The sequence below is a fragment of the Adiantum capillus-veneris genome, chromosome 30 (genome assembly GCF_014529385.1).
Source record: "Adiantum capillus-veneris isolate H3 chromosome 30, ASM1452938v2, whole genome shotgun sequence".
In the NCBI taxonomy this organism is placed as follows: domain Eukaryota; kingdom Viridiplantae; phylum Streptophyta; class Polypodiopsida; order Polypodiales; family Pteridaceae; genus Adiantum; species Adiantum capillus-veneris.
In genome coordinates this window covers 22,701,760-22,711,525 of record NC_140960.1, presented here as the reverse complement: position 1 = coordinate 22,711,525, position 9,766 = coordinate 22,701,760, and the positions used below count along the sequence as shown (strand labels likewise).

The following is a 9,766-nucleotide window of genomic DNA, read 5'->3' as shown; positions in this document are numbered from 1 at the left end:
TGTCTATGATCTTTGGGGCAACCTTCATGTTTGACTTTAAATGCGAGGCTATCAAAAATAATAAAGAGAATTAAATTTTCTTAGAATGTGCTCAAACAAAAGGATATCTTAGTGGTTGCCACTTAAACAAGGCCTTTGCTTTTGAAGTGCAAGTCTTGGCTAATTACAGAGCTAGAGAAAGCATATATCTCTCATGATAAAAACGAAGATGCAAATATTTTCTATGGGCTCAAGGACCAGAGACAATAGCTCTCAAGCATTGCAAGGAGTAACTCTCTTGTTTGCGCACCATGAGGGTCACAAACATTGAAGCTTAGAGAAATTACACGGAGAAGCTATGAGGAAAATAACCTTTCAAGAGGCATTATAATAAGTAATGACAAGTATGTTCTGGAAGAAGGTCAACTACTTTCGACACCATCCCTTGACATCCATCCACATTCAAGGTCGCATTCAACATAAGTTTTGTTTATTATTAACCTTGCTCAGTGTAGTGTGCAAGCACACTTTTTGATAATCCTTAAGAAAAAACCCTCGCTTCAAATGTATGACCATCATTGCAATGACTCCATTTCCAATATAGACACAGGTGTCGTCAATATTACAAAAGATATATATACCTAGATAATTTAAAAATGCTATGCAGACTGCAACTGGTGGCAACCATAGGCAATAGAAAATTACAAGATCAAACGTTAATGAAGCAATCCTGCAGAGAAAAAGTTGCACACATAACTCATAATCTTCATGACAGCAACGAGGACGGACCTGCACGTTTACAATGAAGATTTAGTTTATCTCGATAAAAAGCTTAAGGCAGATAGTGAAATGTCCGAAAATCAAAAGCAGCTTCAATGCAAAATGCATGATTGAGTCTGCACCTCGAGGTCAACACTCAAGAGGAAGGGTATAGCAAGGGTGGGAATAAAATGGTACACCCAGCCTAGGGAAGAATCTTGCATCATTTGCACGTGTAACGTGGAGATGGGGTGAATCTTGGCAGGTGGCTTGAGCTGTAAACGCAAATAGGAAGAGGCATAGCCCCCAGAACTTGTTAGCAAAGGAACACACAAAACCCAAACATTGATGTTCATCATAGATCGCAAAAAAATAATGGCCACGCTATATCTCAGGCTGTAGCATACTAATCTGAATGCCAGTGCACTGAATCTTGCAGCAAAAGGGTTCGTAGAGAACAACTAAGAAAACGATGCTCTCCTCATCTCCTGGGATGCAGCATAACATGCGGTAGCATCAATGCAAACAACAGTGATGAAACCTGTCAGAACAAAGGCGCACAAGAAAAAACAGAGTCAAGCCAACCTCAAACACAAACCTCATAAGACAGCATTGAAGTAGCCTCACAAAGCAAATTTCTAGGAAAATCGGGTGCCTGCTATCGCCCAGCCACTCCTCCACCAAAGCTAGATCTCACCATCGTCCTATCATTTTTCTCCTAGGGTTTACCAACGACCAAGATGTTGAAAGGAAAAGTTTATGAGGATGTGCTACAAACATAACCGTCCCACCTGAGTGAAGCAGGCATGATCAAGTGTATCTCCCTACATAGTAGCCACCTCCTAGACCTTAAAGCTCCTAATGATAAGCACACATCTACATATGAGATGGATCTTATCTTGCCACCACTCACAATTGAGGTGCGAGAAGGCATGGAAGAGGAAATTGTCCTTCATGGGGCATTCTACAGACCAAGAACAAGCGATATGCACAACACTCCCATGTCATGCAAAAGCTTTGTGAGGTGGCATTGGGGCAGAAGACATGTGCATCCACACCATTGAAGATGATGTGTAGGAATGGAAAAGACGCTGCCATTGATTGCATAGTTTTTGGCGGGCACATGGTGAGTGTCGCCAGGAGATAACCTCACCTCCTCTGCCACTATCGGCATGCGCTCCAAGGACACCCTCTGAGGATGCCCTTCTTTCATCCAATTCAACTCGCGCAACATGTCAGAGCAAATAATCCTCTAGGCAAAGCCATGCCATGACACCTCCTTCCCCTTCATCAACAAGAGTGCTATGCTCTCAGTGTGTACTATCACCAGGTTATCCACCAACATAGGCATGATGCAGAAGAGGTCACGGATGTTGAGGGCTAGACATATGTGGAGATGTACACATTCGCCTCACACGATGTACTGAACCCGAGAAGTGACGACGTCCGTCACAAAGAGATAAATGTTGTGGCCCCCAATGGGTGAAGTGGCGATGTAGGGTGAAGGCGCTGCAAATATCTAGGGTGCATACAGAGGAGGTGGAATGCCACGCCTAGATGAAGAGGGTGATGTACAGAACGAAGAGGTAAGAGGGAAGAGAAAGAATTGGACGCATAAGAGGGGAAGCTCAGGAGGCACATGAAGCTCGCATGTGGAAACGCATAGAGTGCAGAACGATAGCTGTGGCTATGAGAGCAAGGGGTGCAACCGCAAAACATGTAGGGGAGCTGTGAGTAATAAGTTCAATTCAGTCCCTGCCCACCCGCTTAACGGTATCATTTTCTTGACAACCGTGTATAACGTTCCATGAATATAGGGTCATCATTTTCTTGACAACGAACAACAGTATGCAATAGCTAACTTATCCACCAATCAAAAAAATTTATTCCAACAAAAAGTAATTCTAATTTCTATTTTTAGCCAGCATTTTTTTTAGCGAATCTTTAAAAATCAAAATTCAAACTGCTAGAGACACCTTGGAAACGTCATTGCAGACTGTCGTAACAACCTCTCTCTTCACTTATTACACCCTTGCCTCATCATAAGTGCCCATTATCACCTCTATCCAATCACAAAATTTCTTGCTTCAAAAAATGCGTGAAAATACAACTTAACTTTTATCCTATTTTAGTCAGCAAAGAGAGAAGGCATCTCTATAGCAGTGCTCGAAAAAAACTTTTTTCCTAAAACTTGGAAAACCTACATGTGTGAAACAGCAGAGGTAAAATGACAAAATTCGAATGTTTTCACACCAAAGTACACTAATTTTTCAAAAATTTGTAGGTTTTCTCACCTTTAAATCTAAAATTTAGAGGTAAAGTTCAAAATTTATAGGTGGGAATACACTAAACCTAGGTTTTTTTAAAGCACTGGAGTCTATAGCCTTTGCGCTTTGGGAAGGCCAAAAAGAAAGAGAGAGAGAGAGAGAGAGAGAGAGAGAGAGAGAGAGAGAGAGAGAGAAATCCTGAGATAGAATGACAAGTGAGCTAGAGAGAAATAGAGAGCACTAAATATAAGAGACCTCCAACAATATCTTATGTGCTTATCGACACTTATTGCACTGATTAAAACCCTCTCAAACAATAACCCAATACACCCAAGACCAATTGCTACATCACGAAAGTTGACCGAAGGCGCTCCCATAATAGCAAAGCAAAAAAGGCATCAAACGCGCACAAGGTTCTAACACCCGCACTCGAAGCTTCAATAAAACCTTATTGGAGCTACCCCACACATAGAAGCATTGTTCTGAATAAATCATCTCTCCAAACATACAAAATTCCTTTCCTTGAATTGGCTAAGGGGAAATTTTAGAAAAAATAGGTTTATTTTTGAGGCATGGGTAGCAACCCGCTTTGCAATTCCAACATAGTATCAAAAACTTAAAAGGATGTGCATGTAAAAGCCAACAGAATCACCCACAAACTCTATGATTAGCAAAGCACCTTTTAGTTGCCTTCTAGCCTTTGCTGGCATGATTTAGGGCACACCATCGTGTGAGGGGCGCTAATACAACCTTGTTTAGTTTAACAAGTAGGCCGAGTTAAGAAAATAGACATTTAATACAATAAGCTGACAAAGTGTAGGTCATGGATTACTAAAAATGTTATGTTTTTAAATACAACCAACACATTGCTCAATATGCACTACTCGCAAATGCAATGGCGGGACATCAGTGCCACTAGAGATATTGGGTGAATTCGTTCTTGAAACACGAAGTCGGGGCTTCAAGCCCGGCAGGGGCGACAACCACGACCTCAGGCTCGTCACTTCCATCCCTTCACCACCAAGTGCTGACTTTTCCGCATCTTGCAAAGTCGATGCTCCACTAACCCCAAAGCTCCTCAAACACAAAACACTACACAAACACCACAGGGCTCGCATAACAGATCCAACATGCGAAAGTCACGTTTGTGAAAATATGACGAAGCGGCAAAATTGTTGCCTTCTGAAGGGTCGAAAAGAGCTCCGCAAGAAAAGAAAGAGCGTGCAAGATCAATGTGTGAAGGGACGCGAGCTTCGAGCATGGGGTTGTTAGGGCATGAGGAGAAAGGAGAGGGGAAGCACTGAAAAACAGCTTGAGATGCTCCTCTACAAGAAGTCGAGCACAACTGAGCCACAACCTGCAAAGAGGCTCGCGCAAGCACTAGGTGGAGAGCGGTCGAGGGCTTGAAAACCCGTTATATATGTATAGGATTATTCAGAAAAGCGTAGGGCAAGAAAGAGAAAGTGAGCAAAAGACAGAACATGAAGGAAGGGACCTAGGGTTTTAGGGGACTAGCCTAGTCACTACCCTCATGTAACGAGGAAGCGAGAACCTCAAAAAATGAGCCTCCACAATGATGCCATTTCGGTAACTCCACCTTCTTGAGAGAGCCTTTTAAGTTTTCATCCACCAACACAGGATCCCTCCGCCCTCCATGCTGGTAACATCATTAACGCACTCAAGAACCCACTACCCTTTTGAGCACTCATTGCAGCACTCACCAATCAAAAAAAAATAAAATCCCAAAAACAACTTAGCTTATTTTTAGCCACCCAAAAAGAGAACCCATCTCTATAAAAAATCCAAGTTAGGAAAACTATTTTTCTAGCTTGAGAAAATATTTCACCACATGGCAACATAATTTCCAAGTAGAAAACCATTCTTTTTTCATAAAGAAAAATATTTTCATAACTTAATTACATGATAAAAAAATCCATCACATTTTTCAACATGGGTGTATTTTACTAGTAGCTTTCCCAAATGGAAAAGAAAATTTGGAGGCTTTTTTCCCCTCGAACGTGGTAAATTATATGGAAAAAAAGACCCTTTTCTCATTTGGGAATGTGTCGTGAAGTTCTTGTGATGTGTGCATCAACTCCTTCATAAACAAGAGCATAGACAATTTGTGAAAATCCAAATGTAGAGGTCGTCTTTGCAGGTATGTGGAGATGGGGGGGATGCATCCCGGGGTGAAGCTTTTGGGAAACCCTTAGGATGCAAGTGCAGCGGTCCTTGATGAGGGAGAGAGCAAGTTTATCTACGTCGAAGGAAAGATGCAAAATGGGTGTGTACGGAGAAGTTGAATACTGAAGCTCACAAGAGGGGCAACCCATAGAGATTAAAAGCAAGAAACAGATACCTTTTGAAACATAGGTGAGAGTTTAAGAGTGGGTTGCATTGGTGGCAATGGCTAACACCTCGGCACTCACACATGGCATGTGTGCACATTTGGACAATGGGAAGGGGTCCCATACGATCCCATCCCTAAGGGATCAATGGTCCACTTTACAAGGCGCCAGCAAGGCAATTCTCTGTGGTCAAATTGGGTGTGTGAACTATCGTGGCTATTGATGCGGCTATTGTGAATTGCATGCCAAGTGAAGGTGAACTCAACAGACGTTATGAAAAGTGTTTCATGGATGAATTGATTGTTCATGTACAATATCCAATTTATGGTGTAACTTTCCTTTACCAAATCATAAGAGCGCACCAATGCCAAATGGTAAAGCAATTGCCTTGGAAAGGGTAGCCCTTCATCCCACCATTTTTTCCCTCCCCTTAGCAGTTGGACACTTAAATATCCCTTTCAACCTTGAGCAATGTTTTGGTTGAGAGGTATCATTTTGTATCAAGGGCAATGTCACAACAAGGATAGGACCAAGGGGGGGACACGGTCAGCTAGGCATGCTGAGAATAGAGGTTTCCTAAAGATAGCTTATGAAGTATATAAAAGGGACTGGTTGGGTAGAGAATAGGTATGTAGAGTTTCCCTGCTCCTTGGTACAGAGCACACTCAATTTCTAGGGAGGGGAATGCATCCTCTATGTGTGTGCGTGTACACGCGTGCACGCAGGCACGCACGTGCGTGCATGTATGCCTGCTCGTAGTTCAAAACTTCGAACTTCAGAGGCTTGCTGCCTAAAAATTGAAATGCATTATGCTATCTTTGTTAATTAAAACAAAACGCCTAAGGTCAAGCCTCAAGTATGCATTTGTTCAAACTTCATCTTTGGATTCTAGAATAGCAACAAAGATAGACACACACACACACACACACACACACATATTATATATATGTATATAAATATAAATAAATAAATAAGTAAATAAATAAATAAATAAATAAATAAATAAATATATATAGAGAGACCTTAGATGTACTTATCTAGATTTTGGAGCACTCAAATGACGAGCTCCTCTCAACGTTCTGAGAATTCTTCAAGGGTCGGACTGTGAATATGCAACGATAGTGGTAGTGAGCACCACCACTTGAGCTCAAAGCTACCTCTTGTTGTGTTTCTCCTACTACTTGGTTAGAGTCAGCCAAGAGAGACAATGTGACATGCTCTAAGGTTCTCACTGCTCAGCATTCACAGACTCACAAAGGAAATCTTTGAAGATGCGGGATTAGAAAATCTGACAGAGCTTGTGTCACGTGTGCCACAAGCACACATTTGTGTCACGTGTGCCACAAATGTTGAGAGAGACCAAGAGAGAGTGAGAGGGGACTCATAAACAACGCTCACAAGTCACAAACTCACAAGGCAAATTGTAAAGAGGTGGGAGCCTTGCCAACCAAAAATAATGTTTATTTAGAATTTGAACGTTAGCTAAGCCTAATAGCAACAGTTTAGTCTTTAAACTTTACATTAACCCGATTAAAGAATCCTGATTCCCCCTTCCCACTATCCTTAGTCCTATTCCTCGCTTCAAGAACATAATGCACTTTAAAATTCTAAAAAAACTATATAACTTTTTTACTTTCCCTTACATTTATTTTATCCTTGTATATTCAAAAGGTAGTTTATCTCCTCTTCCTTTGCATACACTTTTAAAAACTTAATAGGTTTTTTTTTCCTAAGTTGCCAAAACCCACATAATTAATTTCAAAAGGTAAATTTGTAGGTGGGAATACACTAAACCTAGGTTTGCTTCGAGCACAGGCATGTGGCCTTCATTTTCGGTTCAAGATAGTATAAAAGCTATATGCTAGATCTTCAAGCATCTAGAACATGATAAAACAAAGAAAAGTATAAGGAATAGAATGTGTGCCCCCCCCCTCCCCAAATATGATACCCCCCTCCCTTATTTTTAAGCTTGGGAGATAAATTATTGGAGGCCTACCCTAACTTATACGCTTATGTAACTTGTAAAAAAACCCCCCCTCCCCTACACTTACGTGGTGCGGTAAGTTTTCCATGGTCAATCCCTCGGGGTAGTAGAATATTGCGACTCTCTCTCTCTCTCTCTCTCTCTCTCTCACAATGCTTGCATCGCTCAAGCCCCCCCCCCCCCCCCCCCCCCCCCCTCTCTCTCTTAGGTCGATGCAAGCTAGGCTGCCTCACGCGACTGGAAGTTTTTTGGCGCTTAAATGGAGGGGGGAAAAGAGAGACGCACAATCGCAAATCTTTTTGATGTTGGCGCTGCGTCTTGGGGTCATCTGGAGGCGCTGCATTTGCAGGGTGGCATGAGGCTCCCTATGGAGGCGGATGATCCCTCTCTCTATTTGTAGAAGGGTGGCAATGGATTGCAAGGAGGGGATAGTCGAATATAGCAATTCTCTCTCTCTCTCTCTCTCTCTCTCAAGACTGGAAGCAAGGCAAGCTGCCCCCCCCCCCCCCCCCCCCCCCCCCTCTCTCTCTCCTCTCTCTCAGGGTTCGTAGGCAACCTCATAACTGGAGTTTTTTTTAGGTGCTTAAACAAAAGGGAAAAAGGGAGCCTCCATCTCTCTTCATCTGCAACAAATTTCGATCATCTCACCTCCATGGGCATGCTGGATGGAAGTAGTCTACAACTAGGTTGCAACCATCCTCTCCCTCGTAGTCAAACTGCAGGGCAACTCTTTGCCTTGTGCTCCATTGTAGGCGACAACTTGTGCCTCGAGGTGGAGTGCAATGAACCTTTTGCCTCAGGTTGGAGAACGCAACGCAGATGACGACGACGAGCGCAAGGTTCTGGGCTGTCAATTGGATCTCTTTGTTTTGGGGGGCGAGCCTCGTCAATAAATGCCAGATGAGGAATCAAGGGATCAGTGGATGGAGTCTAATCGTTGTTGATCCATTCCTATCAAAAATAAAAAATGTAGGGTTCCATGCATCGTGGCGGCCCGTTGAACCCGTGACCTCCCCCTCCACTGTCCTGTGACCTATCCACATGAGCTGCCACACCTCAATGCACAGATGGTGAGCTTGCGTGTATAGCAAAATCCCCCCCCCCCCCCCCCCCCCCCCCCCCCCTCTGCTGTGGATATCTATTGGCCCAAATCACACGCGCCGCCGATAAAGCGTCCTTGCCCTTCACTCTCCTCCGTGTCACTTATTGATGGGGGGCGAGCATTGGAATCCATGAGACTGAGTATGCACGCACGATTTATCATGATGCATGATACAAGTTACAAGTAGCGACTCTGCAATGAGTGTCTTTTTCTTTGTAATGAGTGTTTTCTCTTTCAACCAACCAATTTTTTGAAGATAATCTTTTCTTTTTCATTAGAGAAAAAGAAAGGCATCAAAAAGGCCTCACCCCTTTGGAGCATGCCAAAAAGACTTTCCTATGTGAGCACGCACACGCGCACGAACACACACATAGGCACACACCATTCTTTAAAGGCTAATATTTTACGAAAACCTTTGTTTAACCACAAGGAAAAGTTTATAGATACGTGCATAATTCTCTAGAAAATGTGCGGAAGTTAATTATGAGGGGTAAATAAGAGGGCTCCCCCGTAGGCCCTCTAAAGGTGCTTTTGAGGGGCTCTTTAAATATGAGAGGTATACCCATACACCCTTTATTTTTTCCAAAAATGTAGGGCATTTTCAAAACGCCTTTAGGTTGGGGGTTTTTCAACCACCCCCTAGGTACAAAAGAGCCCTTGTTTTCAAGAAATGACCTGCTATTGTAGGTGACTCGACCTTTTGACCTCCTACACTAGGTTTTCTCATTGTCCTTTTCCCACATTGGACCCTTCAAAACTTGACTTGCTTCCTCCCTGTAGGGATGTGTTATTCTTAAAATGCAACTATTAAAAGTTTTGAGGGCCCTCCAATATAGAGAGCCTATGGGGGAACCCTCTAAACTTGTCAAGAGCAAATATCTCTCACTGTTATAAAATATTACAAGTCAAGAGCTTTCTCCTAAAGGATTAGCCGTGCTGACTCATCATCTGTATTTGGATATGCTCATTGCTCATCGCTAAGCTTTATGACACAACTTTCCTTACTCAAAACGTGTGCTTATCCAATAGAATCTATTCATCAAATTCTTTTCAATGACACGAGGAAAACCTTTGGGCACCATGTGCCCATTCCAAATATCAAGGATCTTGTCCATTTTCTAGTGTCTACATGCATGAGCTAGTAGAATCTTGGTGATGAGAGAGGGGAGTGCACCCTCAATGGGTATAATGTAAATGTCCATATACAGATGCATTTCCCCGCGGCCCCATTTTTCTCCTCACATGAAAAATATGCTAATGATGCTAAACTAAGAAAGATAGCAAAAGGACACAACTAGGATAAAGTGGCAATTTCCTAGTTGGCTTG

At 42.7% G+C, this 9,766-nt stretch overlaps 2 pseudogenes; both read right to left on the bottom strand.

Annotated features, from left to right (window-relative positions):
• Nucleotides 1–520: 520 nt before the first annotated feature.
• On the bottom strand, nt 521–1,438 carry LOC147417662 (uncharacterized; annotated as a pseudogene).
• Nucleotides 1,314–2,424, bottom strand: LOC147417661 (uncharacterized; annotated as a pseudogene).
• Nucleotides 2,425–9,766: the final 7,342 nt, after the last annotated feature.